Genomic DNA, 21815 nt, shown 5'->3' with positions numbered 1-21815 from the left:
CATGCCTTTTTGGATAGAGTAATTTTTATTCCATTTTATCTCCACTATTGATGAATTAGTGGTACCTCATTGCTTTCCTTTTTTTTTTTTTTTTTAATTTTTTAATGTTTATTTTTGAGAGACAGAGACAGAACATGAACAGGGGAGGGTCAGAGAGAGAGGGAGACACAGAATCTGAAACAGGCTCCAGGCTCTGAGCTGTCAGCACAGAGCCCAATGTGGGGCCCGAACTCACGAACTGTGAGATCACGACCTAAGCTGAAGTCTGACGCCTAACTGACTGAGCCACCCAGGCGCCCCTCGTTGCTTTCTATTCTTAGTGATTCCTCGAAGGTTTACAATATGAATCTTTAACTTACCAAAAATCTTTCTTCAAATACTTAAAAAAAATTTTTTTAAATGTTTATTTAAGAGACAGAAACAGAGCACGAGTGGGGGAAGGACAGAGAGAGGAGACACAGAATCCTAAGTAGGCTCCAGGCTCTGAGCTGTCAGCACAGAGAGCCTGGTGCAGGGCTTGAACTCACGAAGAGCAAGATCATGACCTGAGCTGAAGTCAGACGCTTAACCGACTGAGCCACCCAGGCACTCCTTTCTTCAAATACTTTTATACCACTTCACACATCATGTGAGGCCCTTGTAAGAGTACATTTCTTTTTCATCTCTCTTCCTTTGTGCTGCTTTGTACTATATTTTACTTGTACATGTTATTTAACCCCATGTTAGTTGTTATTTTTGGTTTAAACAGTTATGTTTTAAATAAATGAAAAAATGGAGAAGTTTTTCTTTTTTTCTGTTTTTCTAAGTCACTAAGACCTTGTGTTTATTTTTTGTTTATTTAGTTTAGATGTTTATTTTGAGGGAGAGAGCATGCACATGCATGTACGGGAGGAACACAGAAAGAGACAGAATCCCAAGCAGACTCCCTTCTGTCAGCATAGAGCCTGATGTGGGGCTTGCACTCACGAACCATGAGATCATGACTTTAGCTGAAACTGAGAGTGTGATGCTCAACCAATTGAACCACTCAAGTGCCCCATAAGACCTCTTTTTTAAAGCTGTGGTAAAACAAACAAACAAACAAACAAACACCCAAAACATTAAATTTATTATCTTAAGAAATTTTTAAGTTCGGTAGTATTAAGTATATTCATAATGTTATTCAACAGATATCTGGAACTTTGCTACCTTGCAACACTGCGACTCTGTACCCACTAAACATGAATTCTACTTCCTCTTTACCCCCAGCTCTTGGCAACCACCTTTCCACTTTTGTTTTTATAATTTTGACTGATATGTCATGTCAGTGGAATTATGCAGTATTTGTCCTTTTGTGACTGGCTTATTTCACTTAATGTGATGTCCTCAAGGTTCATCCATGTTGTAGGTTTCATTCTTTTTTTTTTTCTTAATGTTTATTTATTTTGAGAGAGAGAGAGAGAGAGAGAGAGAGAGAAAGAGAGAGCAAGTGGGGGAGGGGCAGAGAGAGAGAGAATCCCAAGCAGGCTGTGCACTATTAGTGTGGAGCCCAACGTGGGGCTCAGACTCATGAACTGAACTGTGAGATCATGACCTGAGCTGAAATCAAGAGTCCAACACTTAACTGACTGAGCCATCCAGGTGCCCTGTGAAGTGGGATCAACGGATTATATTGTAGTTCTATTTTTAATTTTTTGAGGAATCTTCATATTGTTTTCCATAATGGCTGCACCACTTTACATTCCCACCAACAGTGCACAAGAGTTCCAATTTCTTCACATCCTCATTATTGTTATTTTATGTTATTTTTAATAGTTTTAATTTGAGTGTTTTTATCATGAAAGGATATTGAATTTTGCTAAATACTTTCTCTGCATCACTGGAGATGATCATGTGATTTTTGCACTTAATTTTAAACAAATGATTGCATTTCATTTGTTGAACCATTATTACATTACAGGTGTAAATTCCACTTGTTCATGGTGTATAATTCTTTTAATGTGCTGTGAATTTGGTTTGCTAGTATTTTGTTGAGGATTTTTGTATCAGTATTTAAGGATATTGGTCTGTAGTTTTCATGCTGTATCTTTATGTGGTTTTGGTTCATAGTAATGCTGGCCTTTCAGAATAAATTTGGAAGTGTTCTTTACTCTTTAGTTTTTTGGAAGAGTTTGAGGAGTGTTGGTGTTAATTCTTCCTTAGATGTTTGATAGAATTCTCCAGTGAAGCCCTTTAGTCCTGGGCTTTTCTTTGTTGAGAGATTTTTTATTACTCCTTCAATCTCCTTAGTATTTACACGTCCACTGAGAATATTTATTTTTTCGGATTCAGTCTTGATAGATTGTGTATTTCTAAGAATTTAACCATTTCTTCTACATTATCTGATTTGTTGGTGTATAATTATTCGTAGTATTTTCCTATAATTGTTTTTATTTCTGTGAGCATGAGTTTTGATGTCCCCTCTTTCATTTCTGATTTTGGTTGTTTGAGTCTTCTCTCTCTCTCCCTATCCCTCTCTCTCTCTTTCTCTCTCTCTCTTTTAAGTCTAGCTTTGTTTGTCTAGGGTTTATTAATTTTGTTGGTCTTTTCAAAAAACAAACTTTGGGTTTTTGTCTTGGTCTGTTTAGGCTGCTACAAATACCACAGACCAGGTAGCTTATAAACAACAGATTTGTTTCTCATAGTTCTGGAAACTTGGAAGTCCAAGATCAAGGTGCCAGAATGGTCACATTCAGGTGAAAGCTTGCTTTCTTTTTCATGGTGAGCACTTTGTGTGTCCTAAAATGGAGGAAGGGATCTGAAGCAGGCACAGAGCCTGATGTGGGACTTGAACTGTGAGATTGTGACCTGAGCCTGATTCTGATTATCCTTTGATAATGTTTTGATTACCATTTCAATATTGTTACTACTAATTGGTCTGTTCAGATTTTCTATATGGGAAGTGATAGTTTTTAAAAAAGAGTTCCTTAACATGGTTTACAAAGCTTTTTTAAAATTTGACTTTGCTTACCTCTACATCCTGTTCACTATTTCTTTATTCATACTGAATTATTTTAGTTCTTCATACATGACATTTCATTCATACTGAATTAACCTTGTTCCATCAAATTCGTCATGCATAATCCTTCTCACCTCTTGTTTCCAGATATCTGCATATGCCGTATATATAGATGATTTTTAAAGAAGGCAAAACAAAACAAGAACACATTTCATTATGGCAATGTGGCAGTCAGATAGAGTAGAAAACTAAAACCTCATAAGTGAAGTCAAAATACAATTGAAAATATTTGAAACCTAAACAAAGGCAAGTTTACCTTGCATATAGATAAGAAAAAGACCAAAAAACTTGAAGAGAAATGAACAAAGGAAATGAATAGATGGTCTAGTTTCATAATGATGTTAAAAGATACTCAGTTTCACTCAAAATAAGAGAAATACAAATTAAATCTATTCTGAGTGACACGTTTTCAGCTAACATATTGAATGAAACCCAGATATATAGTTAAATACTTTGTTGGTGAAATTGTGGGGGAAGAGTCACTCTCATATATTACTGGTAGGATAATAAATTGGTGCAAGCTCCCTGGAGGGCAGTTTGCTAGTATCTATCACTATACGTATATATTTATATAACATATAGTTACAGTAGATAAAACGTAAAATGTAATCAATAACCTTAATAATTGCTATGTAGTTGTTACTGTAGTGATTATATTGTATTATTTGTTATCAAATATGATTATGCTTATAGTACATATACTTGTTCAATACATATGCTTCTATATTTTTTTGTGTGTGTATGTATGTGTATATGTATTCTCTGGATCTTGCAGTTTCACTTCTGGGAATTTATCCTACAGATGCAGTGGAACATGTGTGAACTGACTTATGTATACATTTATCCAGTGCAGTGTTGTTTATAATAGCAAAAGGAAACCTAGATATTCATAAAAAAAGTGATTTGTAAGAGATGCTACATCTTTGCAATAGTGTAGGATGTAAATGTAAAAAAGAATGAATGGGGATGCTTTCTATGTACTTGTGTTGTAGATTCTCCAATATAGGCTACATGTTGTTAAATGAAAACAGCAAAGTTATAACAGTGTGGGTAGAAAGAGTGTGTATAAAATGCTATCTTATGTGTTAAAAAGGGTGAGAAGTAAAAATATGTGTTCATATTTGTATAAAGATTTCATAAGAAGCTAATAAAAGTAGTCATTTGAGGTGTTCTGGGAAGATTAGGAATAGGGATTGAAACGAGACTATTTGCCTCATGTTTTTTATATTGTTTTATTTTTGAACTATCTGAATAGATTACCTCTTAAAAATGAAATTAAAATTTTTATAAAAAGTCTTAAAATATTTCTCTCTCTCTTTTTTTCATCAGTAAGCTAAAAAAGCTGAGTGAAGACAGTCTGACTAAGCAGCCTGAAGAAGTTTTTGATGTATTAGAGAAACTTGGAGAAGGGTAAGTACAAAAAATATGAAAGTAGCATTAGGTAATGACAGAAAATTATAAATTACTATATAATATTAATCTTTCACTAGAGTATGTTTTACTGAATAGAAGTAGTATAGAGAGAACACACTTCAACATAATAAAGGCCATGACACGCCCATGGCATACATCATACTCAGTGGTGAAAAACAAAAAGCTTTTCTTCTAAGATCAGGTACAAGACATGGATGAACACTCTCACCACTTTTATTTAACACAGAACAGGAAGTCCTAGCGAGAGCAATTAGGAAAGAAAAAGAAAAGAAAATATCCAAATGAAATAGGAAGAGATAAAATTGTTTCTATTTGCACATGACATGATATTATATAGAAGAACTCAGAGTCCACCCAAAATTTGTTAGAATTAATAAAATAATTATAAATGAATTATAATTATATCAGAAAGAAGGAAACGCCTAGGAAAAATTTAACCAAGGAGGTGAAAGATCTGTTTATTGAAAGCTGTAATACATTGATGCAAGAAATTGAAGACAAAAAGATATTTTGCGCTCATAGACCGGGAGAATTCATATTGTTAAAATGTTCATACTACCCAAAGCAATCCACAGATTCATTGCAGTCCCTAACAAAATACCAACGGTATTTTTCACAGAAATAGAACAAACTGTTGTACAATTTGTTTGGAACTACAGAAAACCCTGAATAGCTAAAGCAATTATGAGAATAAAGAATTAATCTGGAGGCATCATGCTCCCTGATTTCAAACAATATTACAAAACTGTTGTAATCAGGGGTGCCTTGGTGGCTCTGTTGTTTAAGTGTCCAACTTCGGCTCAGGCCGTGATCTCATGGATTGTGAGTTTGAGCCCTGCATCAGGTTGTCTGCTGTCAGCACAGAGCTTGCTTTGGATCCTCTGTGCCCCTCTCTCTGCCTCTCCCCTGCTCACATGCTCTGTCTCTCTCAAAAGTAAATAAACATTAAAAAAAACCCTGTAGTAATAAAAATATTATGGTATTGGTATAAAAACAGTTTAATGAAGCAATATAGAGAACTCAGAAACAAACCCATGCATATATAATCAGTTAATTTATGACAAAGGAGCCAAGAATATACAATGGGGAAAGGAGAATTTCTTTAATAAATGATGTTGGAAAACTGGACACCCACATGCAAAAGAATGAAACTGGGCTTCTGTCTTATACTCAAAAATCAACTCAAAATGGATTAAAGACTTGAATGTAAAACCTGAAACTTAAACTCCTAGAAGAAAACATGGGCAGTAAACTCCTTGACGTTAGTCTTGACATGACATTTTGGATTTGACACCCAAAGAAAAGGTAACAGAGGCAAAAATGAAACAAGTAAGTGGGACTATGTCAAACTAAAAAATGTCTGCAGTGGAAGGAAACCATTGATAAAATGAAAAAGCAACCTGTAGAATAGGAGAAAATATTTTCAAGTAATATATCTGATAAGGGGTTAATATCCAAAACATATAAAGAACTCATACATCTCAATAGCAAAAAACCTGAACATTTTAATTAAAAAATGGATAGAGGATCTGAATAGATGTTTTTCCAAAGAAGACATCCAGATGGTCAGCACGTGCAAGAAAAGATGCTCAGCATCATGAATCATCAGGGAAATGTAAATCATAACCACAATGAGCTATCACCTCACACTTGTTAAAATGGCTATTACCAAAAAGACAAGAAATAACAAGTATTGGTGAGAATGTGGGGAACAGGGAACTGCTGTGCCCTGTTGGTGGGAATGAACATTGGTGCAGCCACTATAGAAAACAATATAGAGGTTCTTCAAAATATTAAAAATAGAACTACCATATGATCCAGCAGTCTCTCTTCTGGGTATATATATGTGAAGGAAGCAAAATCATCATCTTGAAGAGATACCTGCATCTTCATGTTCAATGCACCATTATTTACAACAGCCAAGACATAGAAACAATGTAAGTGTCCCATTGATGGTTGTATGGGTAAAGAAAATATGGTATATACAGATGGGTAAAGAAAATGTGGTATATATGGATGGTCCCCAATTTACCTGGTTTGACTTATGATGGTGCAAAAGTGATATGCATTCAGTAGAAACCATATATCAAATTTTGAATTTTGATCTTTTTCTGGGCTAATGATATGTAGTATCATAACCTTTCTTATGTTGGTAGGCGGCAGAAGTAAGCCACAATTCTTATTCAGCCATGCAGTCATGAAGGTAATTAATACACTTACAACCATTTTGTACTCATACCACCATTCTGTTTTTTACTTACAGCGTAGTATTCAACAAATTACATGAGATATTCAACACTTTATTACAAAACGAGCTTTGTGTTAGACGATTTTGCCCAACTGTAGGTTAACGTAAGTGTTCTGAGCACATTTAGGATAGGTTAGGCTAAGCTGTGATGTCTGGTAGGTTAAACATATTAAATGCATTTTCGTCTTAAGATATTTTGAACTTACTATGGATTTATCAGGACATAGCTGCCGTATAAGTCAAGGAAGATTCATATATTTAATGGAATATTATTCGGTCATAAAGAGGACATTATGCTAAGTGAAATAAGTCAGAGAGAGAGAAATACTGTATGATCTCACTTATATGTGGAATCTAAAAAGCCAAGCTCATAGAAACAGAGAACAAATCGGTGGTTTCCAGAGAGAGGATAACGGGGAGTGGGAGAAATGGGTGAAGGGGGTCAAAAGGTACAAACTTCTAGTTATAAGATAAATAAGTTCCAAGGATGTACATATATAGCATGGTGATTAGTTAACAATGCTATATTAAAGATTTCAGTGTTGCTAAGAGAGTAGATCTTAAAAGTTCTCATCATAAGAAAAAACTTTTTTCTGACTCTGTGAGCTGTTAGGTGTCCACTAAACTTGTAATCATTTTGTAGTATATACATACATTAAATCATTATGTTGTACACCTTAAACTACTACAATATTATATATGTCAGATATATCTCAATAAAAGTGGAAAGGAAAAAAATAGTAGTAGTATTAAAATTAATATACTTTGCAACAGTCAATATGAATTTGAAAATACTGGATTGTGCTAAATCTAGTAATTGTGTTTTTCAGAGAAGTAGGATACACACACACACACACACACACATGTATACACACACATATGTGTGTGTGTGTGTGTGTGTGTGTGTGTATATATATAAAAGAAAGGCAAGAAATGTGCCATAAAGTGACTCACAAGGTTTGTTAATTTGTTCTGTCTGGTATTCTTATTAATAAGCTTGAAAGATTTTGACTTTGTTAGGCAAGTGAACATAAGACCATCTTTCAGCATGTTGGGACTCATTTTACTTGGGGAAAAATGAGTAATAGATTGTAAATAGAGTGTCTCAGTGAGACAGAGGAATACTTAATATGATTTAAAATAATAGAGAAATGTTTCAATTTTAGCACATAGGGACATTTAATGAAATGGCAGAGTATAAAAGAACTTTCAAAATGATGAAAGGCATAAAACAATTAAAATGGTGTAAACCACTGAGAGCGAGGAAAAGGAAATAGAGGAAACAAAAATGTAAAATAATAAGCTAAATGTAAGTTGGAAGGAATAAAATGAAATATATTTTTCACTAAATGTCAGTTATCCCATTAAAAGACAAACTAGTAGGGTCAATTAAAATGCAAAAATCTAGGAATATGCTATTTATATAAGAGGCCTGTAGGGTAGAAATATAGGGATAGTTCCTATTAGAGATGCCGATAAGAAAGAGATAATCCTACAAATAAAAATAAAAAGAAATAAGAGTGGCAATATTTTTATCAGGTAAATTAATTAAAGTTAAAAGATCTCAAGTGAATAAAGAGGGGTTAATATCCAAATAAAGAATAATGAGGGACTTAAGGTAGTGGCATATAAGACAATTTATATGAAACGTATATGTGTCAGTCACTATGACAGTTAAATTTGTGAAGGAAAGCTGTTAGAAATGTCAGGGGAGTCTCATAAAAGTATATTCAGATGGGAGATTTTCATAAATCTCTTTAAGAATTGGACAAGAGTAGTAGAAAAAAAGACACAGAGGATCTAAATATTGTAATAACGAACTTGATTATATTTATAAATATACGGTGTATATCTGTGCTTGTATTACAACACATATTTTGGCATTCCTCCTTTTTTTGGTATGTTCATAAAGCATTGATTAAAAAACTAACACATTGTAAAAAAAGATTTTGTATGTCTCACTGTTGATTATAGTTTGTTAAAATTAGAAAGAAATAATTACAATATGATAAAACCCATACTTGTTGGAATTTAGTACACAAAGTCTGAGGTAACCTATAGATTAAAGAGGAAACTATGAATTATTTAGAAAATGAAAAAGAGAACAAATCATACCAATATCTGTGGAATCCAGAGAAGCTGTAATTAGGGGAAAACATTTAGTTTTAAATTCCTTCATTACTAACAAAGAAATACCAAAAGAAAAGAACTTAGTGCTTACACAGTGAACTTAGAAAAATAATAAAATGTACCCAAAAAATTAGGAAGAGAGAATTCATAAAAGAAAAAGCTGAAATTAATGAAATAGAAAATAAAATTTAGAAATGATTAATACAAAAATTATTTCTTAGAGCAGATCAATAAAATAGTTAAACCTCTTCTGACTTTGACTAAAGAAAGAAGAGCAAAATGATAAAAAATTTGGAATAAGAAAGAAGTTACAACCAAAGATAGAGAAACAGTTTGAAGAATTAAGAGGCCACTATATGTTGCTCTAATGACAACTCATTTGAAAATCCAAAAGTAGATGTTTTCATAATGTAAATTCTATAAATTTCATAATAAAATATAAATATATAATAATATAAATTGATCCTCAAAAAAGTTAAAACTTAAATAGATCATTTACCATGGAAAAGATGGAAAGATAGATCTCTGTTAATTAAAAAAGATACCAGCTCATAGCACTGGTATTCACAAGAGGCAAATGTGGAAATGCTTATCAACTGGTGAATGGATAAAATGTGATATATCTGTACAATGGAATATTATTTAGCCATTAAAAGGAATGACGTACTGATACATGCTACAGTAGGATGAACCTTGAAAATATTCTATTTAGTGAAAGAAGCCAGATACAAAAGCCATATATTACATGATTCCATTTATGTGAAGAATCCAGAATAGATAAGTCCAGAGACCAGAAAGGAGATTCCAAATGATTTGGTGCTAGACAGAAGTAATGATGATACAACATTGAGAATGCACTAAATGCCACTGAATCGTACACTTAAAAGTGTTGAAAATGGTGTATTTTATGTTATATGCATTTTACTAAAAAAAAAAAAAAAGCTAAGTCTTTAAAGGGCACATAACTGTAGTTATTTTTATGAAGCCAGCATAATTTTAATATCCAAACTTAAATGTATAAAAAAAAAGAAAATTCAGCCTTACTTTGCTACCCATTATGATTTTCATGCCTGCTTTGTCTCTGGTAGAAAGATTTTGCTAGTTCTTTTCACTTCTTTATGGATCCTATCTCTCATTAAAATTAGGGAGCCCATTTCACTGTTGGCATCTCTGTTATCACTGACCTGCACTATAGAGCTTCCAAGGATGCTAGTAAGGGGAGTATCTTCTGGACCCTCTCAGTGAGCATAGTAGGAGTTTGGTGAACAAGTCAAATATATCCATTCCAGTATCTTATCTACTTGAACCTTTGGTCTCCTTTCTCTAATGTATACTGAGGATCTCTGGCATTTCTCTGTAGGCCACTTTAGAGTCCAAGTTTCAGTTAACTAGCTGAGCATACTGTTGGGAGCATACTCCTAACTGTTTGAGATAACACACTGGGTCTGGAATTTCTGGTCTTGTATCCATATCTGTGAATTCCTTTCTCCCTAGAAATCTTGGAATCTATTCCCACACATATTCTTTAGAATTCTGATAAAAACTGACAATAATCTTAAACTTTTTTGGTATGAAAAAGCAAGGTGCTATTGCATCAGATTTTATATTCATCCCTCTGGTGTCTGGGGATTTGAGTGTAGTTATAGGACTGGAAGCAATGAGAGGTGATGGAGGAGGATCTACATTCCCCTGAAAAGTGACTGCCTCAGGTGAGGTCATTATGGAGTCGTTAGGCATTGTGAGGCTCACCTTCTCCCACTGGGGAATAGGGTTGCTTTTGTTGGTAAGGGAGGCTTGGTAGGTTTGGGGGGTTCAAGGTACTCAGATTAATAAATGTCTACTTAAATGTCTCATTACCAACTCACTGGATACCTCTCTTTATAGTTAAAAGTCTAACATTAACAGAATAGACCTGGTGATGTTGTGAATTTAGTTTGCAATGTAATTCAGCTAGCATAGATTGGACCTTGAGTTTATTTTCAGAAGTCTCAGCCCTGTGCCTATAATAATTAAAAAATTCTTTTGGGGCATTCAGAAGTTTTCTGGTTCTCAGTCTTGAGCTGGAAATTTAAGCTCTGAGCTTGTCATATTTGTTATGTAACTTTTCCAATGTAGGCCTGTTCTATAGTATTTGTACTCTTATTTTCATTGTAACGTTCTAATGATACAGGTACTTGGTCTTCTAAAGCTTTGCTTACTCTTTAGGCAACTAAGGGTAATAATTTAAATAATTGTTTTGCCACTGAATTCCATAGACTGTCAATATTCTATTTGTACTTGCATTGAAGTCATTACTGTCTTCAGATCTAAGAAAGAACTAATTCAAGCTTCTTATCTTTAAGATCTTTCCCTTGGAACCACTTCCTATGCCAAAAACTATTGGTAGCAGGGTGTGATCAGGAAAAGAAAAGCTCCTTGTTGTACTCTGGTTATAGAGAGTTTATTATAAAATTAGGAGCTCAAATGACTTGTTGAAGGGCCGCAGATACAGAGGTCATCAAATCTGCTAATGAAGGTCAGAGAAGCCGACACTAAACATCTCTGCCCGAAACACTGAAATGAGTGTTTCTTAAAAGCTCACTGGGAATCTACTGGAATCCTTAAGAACCTTTGAGAAGCTCCCGCCAACTCTCTTATTCTGTAGCAACATGTATTGGTCATCAAAAACTCAGCAGGAAGCCACCGTATATGTCACATTTGTCAGTGCATCTGCTCCAACTACATCTGGAGAATGATGGTTTCTCCTCAACTTTTTGCCGTTCAGATTTCGTGCATATTCTTCTCGTTGTCAGACTGTTAACTAGGTTCCATTCAAGGAAAGGAATTCTGGGAAATGTGGTTCCCAGCTTCTCTTTTGCAGTAATGAGACTTTAGAAGAGAGTGATGGTGTTCATTCGCAGTAGATAACCCATCACTGAATTCTGTATTGGCTTTTGAGGGAATATATATATATATATATATATGCACACATGCATGTTTATATACATATATATATGTATACATACATATATGATGTTTAAGGGGGGAGGTATATATGTGTGTGTGTGTGTGTGTGTGTATTTTTACGTGCATAAATTAGGACTACATACACAAAAAGGTGTCTTTGAGTATCAAATTAAAGAAATTACTTCGGAAAGCTTAAAGAAACAGAGGATAGGATAAAATTCATTTTATTAGGGTAGCTGGTTTATCACTTATTTTTCACTTATTTTAAAAGATTATAAATTTGAAAGTGATTCTGCATAGCTTTCTAATACTAGGAAACGTGCCATGTCTTTCAATGACTTGCTCTTCTTTCTCCTCTGCAGAAATGATTCAGTGGGAAGAGTATGGTCTTTGGAATCATTATATGTTTAAATTCTTTGTTAAATTATATGTTTAAATTCAGTATCTGAGTCTCTGTTCCCTCATTTATAAAATGTTGGTGGTAGTATTTTACCTCACAGTTGAGAGGGTTGAATTCGATAATTCATGTAAAACACTAATCCTAGTACCTGGCTTACTGTAAGAAAAGAAAGTGGTAGCAATGTTTACTTTGTCTTCTGATTCATACCAGAGTACACATGGCTTCCCTCTCTCATTGTTTTGCGCTTTAAAACACATAAATATTTAATTGGCAAAGTTTCAAGGGTTGTAGCAGAGATGATTTTTGGGCAGGGGGCCATTAGATCCTATTACTCCTTTGATTTACCTGTAAGTGTGTGGTCTTGCTCTTGAGGAGGAGGAGGAGCATTTGAGGAGACCTTGGATGTATGACAAAGAGAAAACCAGATTCCTTGCTTCTCTAACTTTGGTAATAATGTAGTCCTCAGCTGAGGGTTTCATTTTGCTTTTATTCGGTCTCAACAGGCATGGGGCTTTAATATTTTGGGGATGATTATGCTTAAGGTGAGATAGGCCTTTTCCCCTAACTTGAGACTTTGGCTGTTTTTGTTCTATATTTCATTCTTTTAATTTTCATTTATATCTTCTTAATGCTGCATTTGTTTGAGTTGACAAACCGTAAGTCTACTTCTTTCATTCATAAGGAAAAAAGCAAATCTTTATATATGAACTTGATGATTTTAGTAGATTTTAACTATATAATTGAAGCATTAAAGCTAAGGTATAATTCACTTTTCTTATTTGTTTACTTTGAGTTATCACCATTAAATAGTGTTTTAAACCAGAAAAAACTACATGCAAAAACTCACTCATAGTAGACTTTTTCTTTAATACCTATGATATTTGAAAGGAAAAAAATAAATGTCTTGGTTTCTTTTAGGTCTTACGGAAGTGTATTTAAAGCAATACATAAGGAATCTGGTCAGGTTGTGGCAATTAAACAAGTACCTGTTGAGTCGGATCTTCAGGAAATAATCAAAGAAATTTCCATAATGCAACAATGTGACAGGTATGAAGAGATCTTATTTCTTTATTTACCTTCATTCTGATGAGTTTTGCTAACAATATGTAAGAAAATGTATTCTTTGGACATCTGGTTAGCTTTCTGACTTTCCATCTGAAGTGAGACTAATCCTTCAAGGAAGATAAGGATAGTTTTGTGGTGTTGTCTTTAGGACTTACAGTTCTAAGGGGGAAATAATCTTATAAAGCAACATATGGTGGCAGAAAATACTTAAGCCATTTTCTTATTTTCAGGGCAAATTATGGGTGAAAATTATTTTTTAATGTGAAGGGGGATCATTTAACAGTCTTTTTTTATATAATTGTTTTTAGTAATTAAAAACAGCCATGTTTTATGTAACTCTAATTCATTCAACAGACATTTACTGAGCATTGCTGGTGGGCCAGCTGCTACTATGCCAGAGTCCAGGAATACCAAAAGAACTAAACTATTGCTTTTCTTCTTGAGGGGCTAGTGATCTAGTTGGGAAGACAGATACTTACATAAATAGCTATATAATACAGCACAGTCCCTGTACTCCCTGGTGCATGGGGTGATGTGAGAGCAAGGAGGCAGGGTACATTAACTCCCAGCCAGCAGTTATGAAGTCTGGCATGCTGAGGAAGAGTTAATTAAAATTGTGGAGAAATGGAGGGATGAGAGAGAGTGAAGAGAATTATAGGTAGACAGGTGAAAATCAGCTCACTGGTATGTGCTGTTCCGACAAGGTTTAGAATTACCGGAGTGGAAGGCATGAGACAGAGATTGGTGTGAAATGGGATAGGGAAATGGAGCTGACCGTGAAGTGTCTTATGTGCCCTGTTAAGTAGTTTGGTCAGAAACGCAGAGTTTATGAATTAGGACTATGTTTAGCCTATAGTTACTTAGTTAAAGAGGGATTTCATTACTCTCCCTTTACAGTGGTCTCCAGGTAGGGTTGGTATAGCAGCATAAAGTAACCACAGTCTCAGACTCAGACTTTTTTTCTTATACTGTGCTATCCTTATTACGTGGCTTGTGTCCTCATGCTTATTATCTTGTGGTTCGAAGAGGGCTGCTCTTGCTCCAGCCTTATGTTTATGTTCCAGTAGAAGAAAAAAGGGAAAAGGCAGGAAAGAGCTTTCCCAGAAACCTTCAACTTACGTTTTAATCATCAAAATTGATTGAGCCACATGGTATATTACAGCTGATGACTCAGGGGAATCTGGACACATTGTCACCTCTAATCCGATCAGGGCCCAATATATTAGTAAGAGGTCTATGAAAAACTTTCTCTTCCAAAAGTGTATAAGGTCCATATATTATAAGCCCTTTGGCTAATGAGGTGACTGAATAATCATAGAAGAACTTTGTTGCTTGAGTCTGTTCAGTTTTGCTTTTCTTTATTGTGTACTACATATTTAGATTATATATTTTCAATAAAGGCTGTATAACTGGAAATTCAAGTGGTTATAGAAAAAAATACATTCCTCGGCTCCCAGATCAAAATATGTAATTCAAAGTTTTCCCACACCTTACTATTAATCTGGTAATTTGATAAGAATATGGTTACCACAGTTTGTTGTAGAAAAGAAAGATTGAGCATAGAATAGTGTTGGGCCCATCAGGGGCTTAATACTTGCATGTTGCTATTACTACTTTATTCTTATGATTAAGTATAGTTTAGGGACTGCTGTTGTCCTTTAGAGGTTTTAACTTGAGTGTGCTCTGGGAAAGGCAGGGTTGCAAATATTACCTATCATACACATCTTCCTCTAATCTTTGTGCATCTTAGGACCAATCTGCTCTTGCTCACATTTCTTTCTCAGCTACCTGTTTGTTTCTTTTGCTTTCAGTTTTCACTCTTCCAACCCATTTTCTACCCTAAAACTGGAGTGATCTTTCTAAAATGCAAATCTAATTAAGCCATTCCTTGTTTAAAACCTTAAATGCTTTCCCATTGCCTGGATAGATCCAACCTCCTAAGCATGGCATATAAAGTCCTTTATAATTGTGCCTGTGCTTCCAGTCTTCTGTCTTACCTGAGTTTCTCTTTTAAGCACACTTTTACCTGCATTCTCTGTCACCTGACTCTTAAATTCTGTGATTTTGGGAGTATGTCTTAGTAAGTGCCCTGGATTTTGCCACACTGTGGTTACTCAAATATGGGAATTACTGATTCTAGTCCGGGCGACTCAACTGGAGAATACCCAGAAGGAACTTCGCATTTAACATTCTTAGACCAAATTTTTAATTATTGCAGAGAAGCCTCTGCAGTTCCTGTTCTGTTAATGGCATCATCACCTACTTAGTCTCCCAACAACAAAATTGAGAGTCATCTTTGTTTCTTTTTCTGATACTTCTGAGGGCGCTATCTTATAGATTCTCCTTCTGAAATGTCTTCACTATCTTTGTCCTTCTCTTCATTTCCTGAGAGGGACTCATATTACCACACGTTACAATGCCTAGCACTACTGTACTTTTTGTTGAGTGAATGTGAATGGATATGGTATGAATAAGGAATATGGAAGAGTGTTGTAGGTTGAGGGAACCCTAGGGAAATCTGGTCCTTTGTCATTATATATTTTCAACTACTCAGGAGAAAGAAGAGTAAAGAATAAAAGGGGAAAGAAATGTGAATAAAGTTCTAGAAATTTTGTACCACTTTATAGCAGAATGTCTTGTACATGGTAGGGATGTCTCAAATATTTGTTGACTGAAATATGGTGGAACAATTACTGGTAAAAAATAGTTCATGCCTTTTGGATTTTACTTTCAGATTCACTATTCACATGAAATAGTGAAGAATCAGAAAAATTAGTAGGTTAAAAGATCCTAAAAATACTAAAAGATAGGACAAGTAAAAAATAAACCAGGAAATGACAGGGCAAGCATTACATTTTAGCTACTAATTACTAGTGTTAATTTAGATGTGGTATCAGGAAACTAACATGTAAATGATTTGTAAGAGAACAGTACAAATTGAAAAATTCCCACTTAGAGAAAATGAGATTTGCATTTTTGAAATTAAAATAAGGTCTATTCAGCTATATGAACATTTGGCAAATTGTCTATAAAAAGAGACCAGAGGGTGTTTAAATTTTTTTGTTCATTTTAGTAAATATTAAACATGTGTTTAATACTGCATTTTGGCATAAATATTTGAGGGAGCCCATCTCCATTGTTTATTACAGAATCTTTTGTGTCTAGTCCAGTGCTTGGCACAGAGTAGACGTTTAATAAATATTTGTTGAATATATAAATCATAGAATGTTAATGTTAGGCTAGATCTCTGTAGGGTCTATTAATTTAGAGTTTTGCAAATGTATTCTGCTCTAAGGAGGTGCGGGTATTTTCCTCCAACAGTGAAGGATTGAGCAGAATGAGAAACTTCAGCCATTGCTTTTATCTTTTTTCTATACTGGGGCTCATTCTAAAATTTTATTTGAGGAAAAGACTCTTCGTGCTAAAGCATATTTTAGAACTTAAAAAATTTTACATATACAGAAAATGGGACCTAGAGATTTTACATGAATTGTCCCAAATCACACAGCTAGTTAGTGACTGGGATGCCATAAGAACACACATTTGCTACTCTAGCCTGTGCTGAAGAAAGCAGGGTCTACAGAAAGATTCCAGCACTTCAGACTGAAGCACTCTTCAAGGCATTGCTAGCGGTGGAGGCAGGAGCTGGTCAGTAATAGTTAGGAATACTGTGTGCTAGGTAATTTGGAGACAAGGGAACCACAGTTGATATGGCCCCTATATTCCTTGTCCTTATACTACTCATGGAACTTCTCCTGTGTAAACCAGGAGAAATGTGTTGTTACCACATGCATCAAGGCACACAATTATTCACTTATTTATGCACTCAACTAATATATATTGAGTACATACTGGTAAGGGGAGCCTTTATGCATTGCTCACAGGAGATACAACAATGAAGGAGTCTTAGACTTTAGAGGGACTTTCAGTTAGATGGGAGAGGCAGATGAATGGATGGACTGTTTTATACAGTGTGATAAGAGCTGGGATGGGCTAATTATGGAAACTATGTAGGTCGGAATACATATCCAACACCTCACCATTGGAGATTCAGGGAAGGCTACTCCAGGGAGGTCATACCCAAACTAAGTGATTTAGAATTACTTAGATTTGGGGGGCAAAGAGGAGAGGCAATCCATGTGTTGGGAATAGCACATTTTTAGCTGGTCTGCTTAGAGGCTTCTACCAGAGTAGTCCCTCTCCTGCCTGTTCTATTTGCTGATGTTTCTGGGTAAAATTCCATTAAAGCCCTGTTAGTGAGGGCCTTCCCCCCCCCCCCACAAAAAAAAGTTTGAAAATCACCATACTGAAGGATTTGTGATGAATTTTGGCAATTTGTATTAGTTCATGTATATGTATATTCATTTTTGGGTGGGCCCAGAAATAAATTGCTGTGATTTAGATTTATATTGGAAACAGCTCAGTTTTCATAGGAGAGTATTCACATAGCCTTTGTAAAAACACTGTGTTACCCCTATTAGGTTTAGAGCACTGTTAAGATGGTAGAAGGATGTTAGTGAAACTTCTGTAATGAAAAATAGCCATTTCTTAGTATTTTAATTTTTACATGCTCATAATGGGAGGACTTTATTTTTTTATTTATTTTTTTTATTTATTTATTTTTTTAATTTTTTTTTCAACGTTTTTTATTTATTTTTGGGACAGAGAGAGACAGAGCATGAACGGGGGAGGGGCAGAGAGAGAGAGGGAGACACAGAATCGGAAACAGGCTCCAGGCTCCGAGCCATCAGCCCAGAGCCTGACGCGGGGCTCGAACTCACGGACCGCGAGATCGTGACCTGGCTGAAGTCGGACGCTTAACCGACTGCGCCACCCAGGCGCCCCGTTGTCAGACATATTTCACTAACATTCAGAAAAATGCTTAATTACTTGAGTCAATTACTTGAGTCAATTTGTGGTTGACCAGAATCATTTTAAAGTTTGATTGGGGAAGTACATTGTAAGTTTATCCTACTAATTTTTTTTTCTATTAGAGAAAATAAATAGGATTTCTTTTAAAAGTAAAATAGAAATTAAAATAATCTCTGTTTTGACAGGATGGATTAAGTGCTTTGTGACATTCTAATTATATATTTTAGAATTTCTATGGTACTTAACTAGTACTTATGTAAATCAGATGACTCTTGAGTCACAGAACAATGGTTTAATGGAAAATAATTATACGCCAGTTAGAGAAGTGTTTTAAGATCATTTCAGGGTTAAACCCAGTACTTCTGGTATTTAAAATTACCAAGAATTAGAAATATAAAGTAAAAATGTGTGAAATGGAAAATCTGTTTTCTTGATTTTAAATGTTAATGTTACCATAGTGCATGGATAGGAAATATTTTATTCAAGTTGCCAGTCTTTCTTGTTGCCAATATCTTGTTGCCAATAATTACAAACTGGGAAGGTATATACTATATATAGTGCTAAAGTATGTGTATGGATGAATCATAATCTTCGGGAATTCCTTCATCAGTTATCAAAGGAAAGACTTTACCCCATTTATATTTATAGTTTTTATTGTTCTTTATTCTTTTCTGCATTTCTCAGTTGCCTGAATAACTTGTCCTTTAGTATGGTCTTTTATGTGAGTATGATGGCGATAAGTGAAAATGTTATTTCACTTCATTTTTTATATGGTATACTTGCTGGGTAAAGAATTCTAGGTTGAGGGGCACCTGGGTGGCTCAGTCGGTTAAGCCTCCGACTTCGGCTCAGGTCATGATCTCATGGTTCATGAGTTCGAGCCCCGCATCAGGCTCTGTGCTGACAGCTCGGAGCCTGGAGCCTGCTTCTGATTCTGTGTCTCCTTCTATCTCTGCCCCTCCCCAACTTGTGCTCTGTCTTTCTCTGTCTCTCAAAAATAAATAAATGTAAAAAAAAAAAAAAAAAAAGTTTAAAAAGAATTCTAGGTTGGAAGTTTCTTTTAGTTTTTGATTTAAAAGGAAGACCACCTAAGTTAAAGATATCTCATTAGGGATGAAGTATTGCTGATTGTTAGTTATGGATTGCTATCTGGTTTTGATCAAATGTTTCCTTGAAAATTAAAGGCACAGGGAAAAACAAATCCGTTTAAGTTATATCCCCTTTAAAAAACATTTAGGGATGCCTGGGTGGCTCAGTTGGTTAAGCATTCGACTTTGGCTCAGGTCATGATGTCGCCATCCATGAGTTCGGGCCCCGCATTGGGCTCTGTGCTGACAGCTCAGAGCCTGGGGCCTGCTTCGGATTCTGTCCCTCTTTCTCTGCCCCTCTCCTGCTCGTGCTCTGTCTCTGTCTCTCTCTGTCTCTCTCTGTCTCTCTCTCAAAAATAAACACTAAAAAATAATAAAATAAAAAACTTTTAAGTTTAATCTGTTTAGCTTGAAGTAAACACTGTTTACTTAACCTCCCTCTTCTCTGTACAGTTTCATAACTTGTCACTTCTATTATGCACTTTAGAATATAAATGGTTCCAAGAATAAAAACTGGATTCATATTTGGTGTTTTTGTAAATGTTATTACCTCATCCTCTCCTCCACCTTTGAGTGCTTCCCTTATCCCCAGGCTTTGTCTACTGAATTTGCGTCCATGAGGCACCAGCTCAGAGATCACCTCCTCTTTGAAACTTTTCCTGTTTTCTGAGTAGTTTCTTATCTAATTAATTAATTAGGTGTTTACTATACATTCACACATAAAGAGCATGATAAATTCTAGCTGCCATTATTATTATAATCTTTACTATTATTATTACTTTTTTCATATTTTGACAGGTAGGTAGACTTTGCACCTTTTTATATGTGTATTGGCTCTTTTATTTCCTTTTTGTGCTGTTTTGTCATTATGGTTGGCATTTTTCTTACCAGTTTTCGGGATTGCCTGGCAGTTTGCTAATAGTTATATGAGCACTTCACATATCAAAAAAATTTTTTTAAATTTTTATTTGGTTTTGAGAGAGCACGAGTGGGGAAGGGGCAGAGAGAGAGGGACACTAAGAATCCGAAGCAGGCTCCAGGCTCTAAGTTGTCAGCACAGAGCCTGACACAGGGCTCGAACTCACGAACCACGAGATCATGACCTGAGCTGAAGTTGGATGCTTAACTGACTGAGCCACCCAGGTGCCCCCAGCACTTTACATATTTTAAAAAGTCAGAAAACCAATTATTTTATTGTCAGAATAGATCTTAAAGAAGAAGAAGCTTCAGAATATCTCTTTCAGAGGTTTCATACCTTCACCTATTCTTTTTCTTTGGGAAATATCTAGGAAAAGATAAAGGCATAGAATTAAGTTTAGGAGTTAATTATATTCCAGTGATTGGGACTGAGGCTGAGCAGCAAGGGGTTGGGATTGTATCTATTTAAATGTTGCTGCTTAACATGGGGCAGATCACAGAGTTGGCATTTGAGCTGATAATAAATGACAACCGTAGTAATTAATGGTAGTAGTACTTGAGATAGGATGAAGGTGAAACACTTCTATATTCCAATGGGTGATAAAAGTTTCTCTGAGTCTCCTGGTTGCATTATGAGTAAAAGTCACTATTTAGTTAGTATTCATTGAATCTTTCAGCTTCTAAGTATTGGGGATCTATAAATATGTGTGAGTTAAATTCTTGATTTCTGTGCTCAGACTCACAAACACAGGTCAAGTCCTAGTATATATTTTAGTAATTGACTATTTTTCAAAGTAATTACATTGTTTTGAACCATGGTTTAAGTTTGCTGAAACTTACATGTAGATCACCCTGCTATGGTATCCCATACTTAGAAATCACATTTAATTAGTCAGCCTTTAGTGTTTAGGAAAAGAATAGTTGTAGTTGCTTTCTCCTGCTATAAGCCACTCAGGGACAGAAGTTTTAATGTATTTATTTGTTGTGTACTCGGAAAAGTTCTAAGAAAATGCCTAAGGTTATTCTCTCCCATTTTGACCCATTTTTTGATTTGACCACTTACTTTAACTTAACCTAGTACTATGGATTTTAGTTTTGGCTCTTTCACAAACTAGTTTCAAGATCTGAGCACGTCATATAACTGGCAGGGACTTTAGCTTCCTCGTCTGTTAAATAATAATTAACATCTGCAATGCTTTACATTTTATTTGGCAATTTTATTTACATTTCAGTTGAATGGAAAGGTTCAAAACATTTATTGATCTAGGTGCAGTGCTGCGCAGTAGAGGTCCAAATAACTCTAATAAATTTTGCCATTGTTGCATTGTTGAGATAATACCTATATAAAAAGCTAGTTCAACTCTGTGAAGAATTAGACTTCTTTCAGAGCAGTAAAAGAGAAGCATTTAGCCTAACATGGAAGTTCAGAGAAAGCTTGGTAGGAGATATAACCCCTTAGCAGATTCTTGGAAGAGGAGGAGTCTTTATCATTAGAATGCTGGCTCCTATCTTCTTTGTTTACGGCTTTATCTCTGTTCCTAGCACAGTGCCTGGCATGTAGAATGCTCAGGAAATATTTCTTGCATGCATGGATGAATGAATGAATGAATGAATGAATGAATCAGAGAAGAGAGGGTAAAGGACATCTTGGAAGAAGAAATAATGATGTGCTGAATT

General features: G+C 35.1%; 1 long non-coding RNA gene across 1 annotated transcript; it reads left to right on the top strand.

Annotated features, from left to right (window-relative positions):
• Positions 1–428: 428 nt before the first annotated feature.
• LOC125917071 (uncharacterized) lies at positions 429–17844 on the top strand. Its single transcript, XR_007456087.1, has 3 exons — positions 429–639; positions 4367–4447; positions 13114–17844. It is a non-coding gene; the product is annotated as an uncharacterized LOC125917071 (long non-coding RNA).
• The last annotated feature ends 3971 nt before the right edge of the window (positions 17845–21815 follow it).

The sequence above is a fragment of the Panthera uncia genome, unplaced genomic scaffold (genome assembly GCF_023721935.1).
Source record: "Panthera uncia isolate 11264 unplaced genomic scaffold, Puncia_PCG_1.0 HiC_scaffold_1454, whole genome shotgun sequence".
In the NCBI taxonomy this organism is placed as follows: Eukaryota; Metazoa; Chordata; class Mammalia; order Carnivora; family Felidae; genus Panthera; species Panthera uncia.
This window is presented reverse-complemented; position numbering and strand designations above follow the sequence as displayed.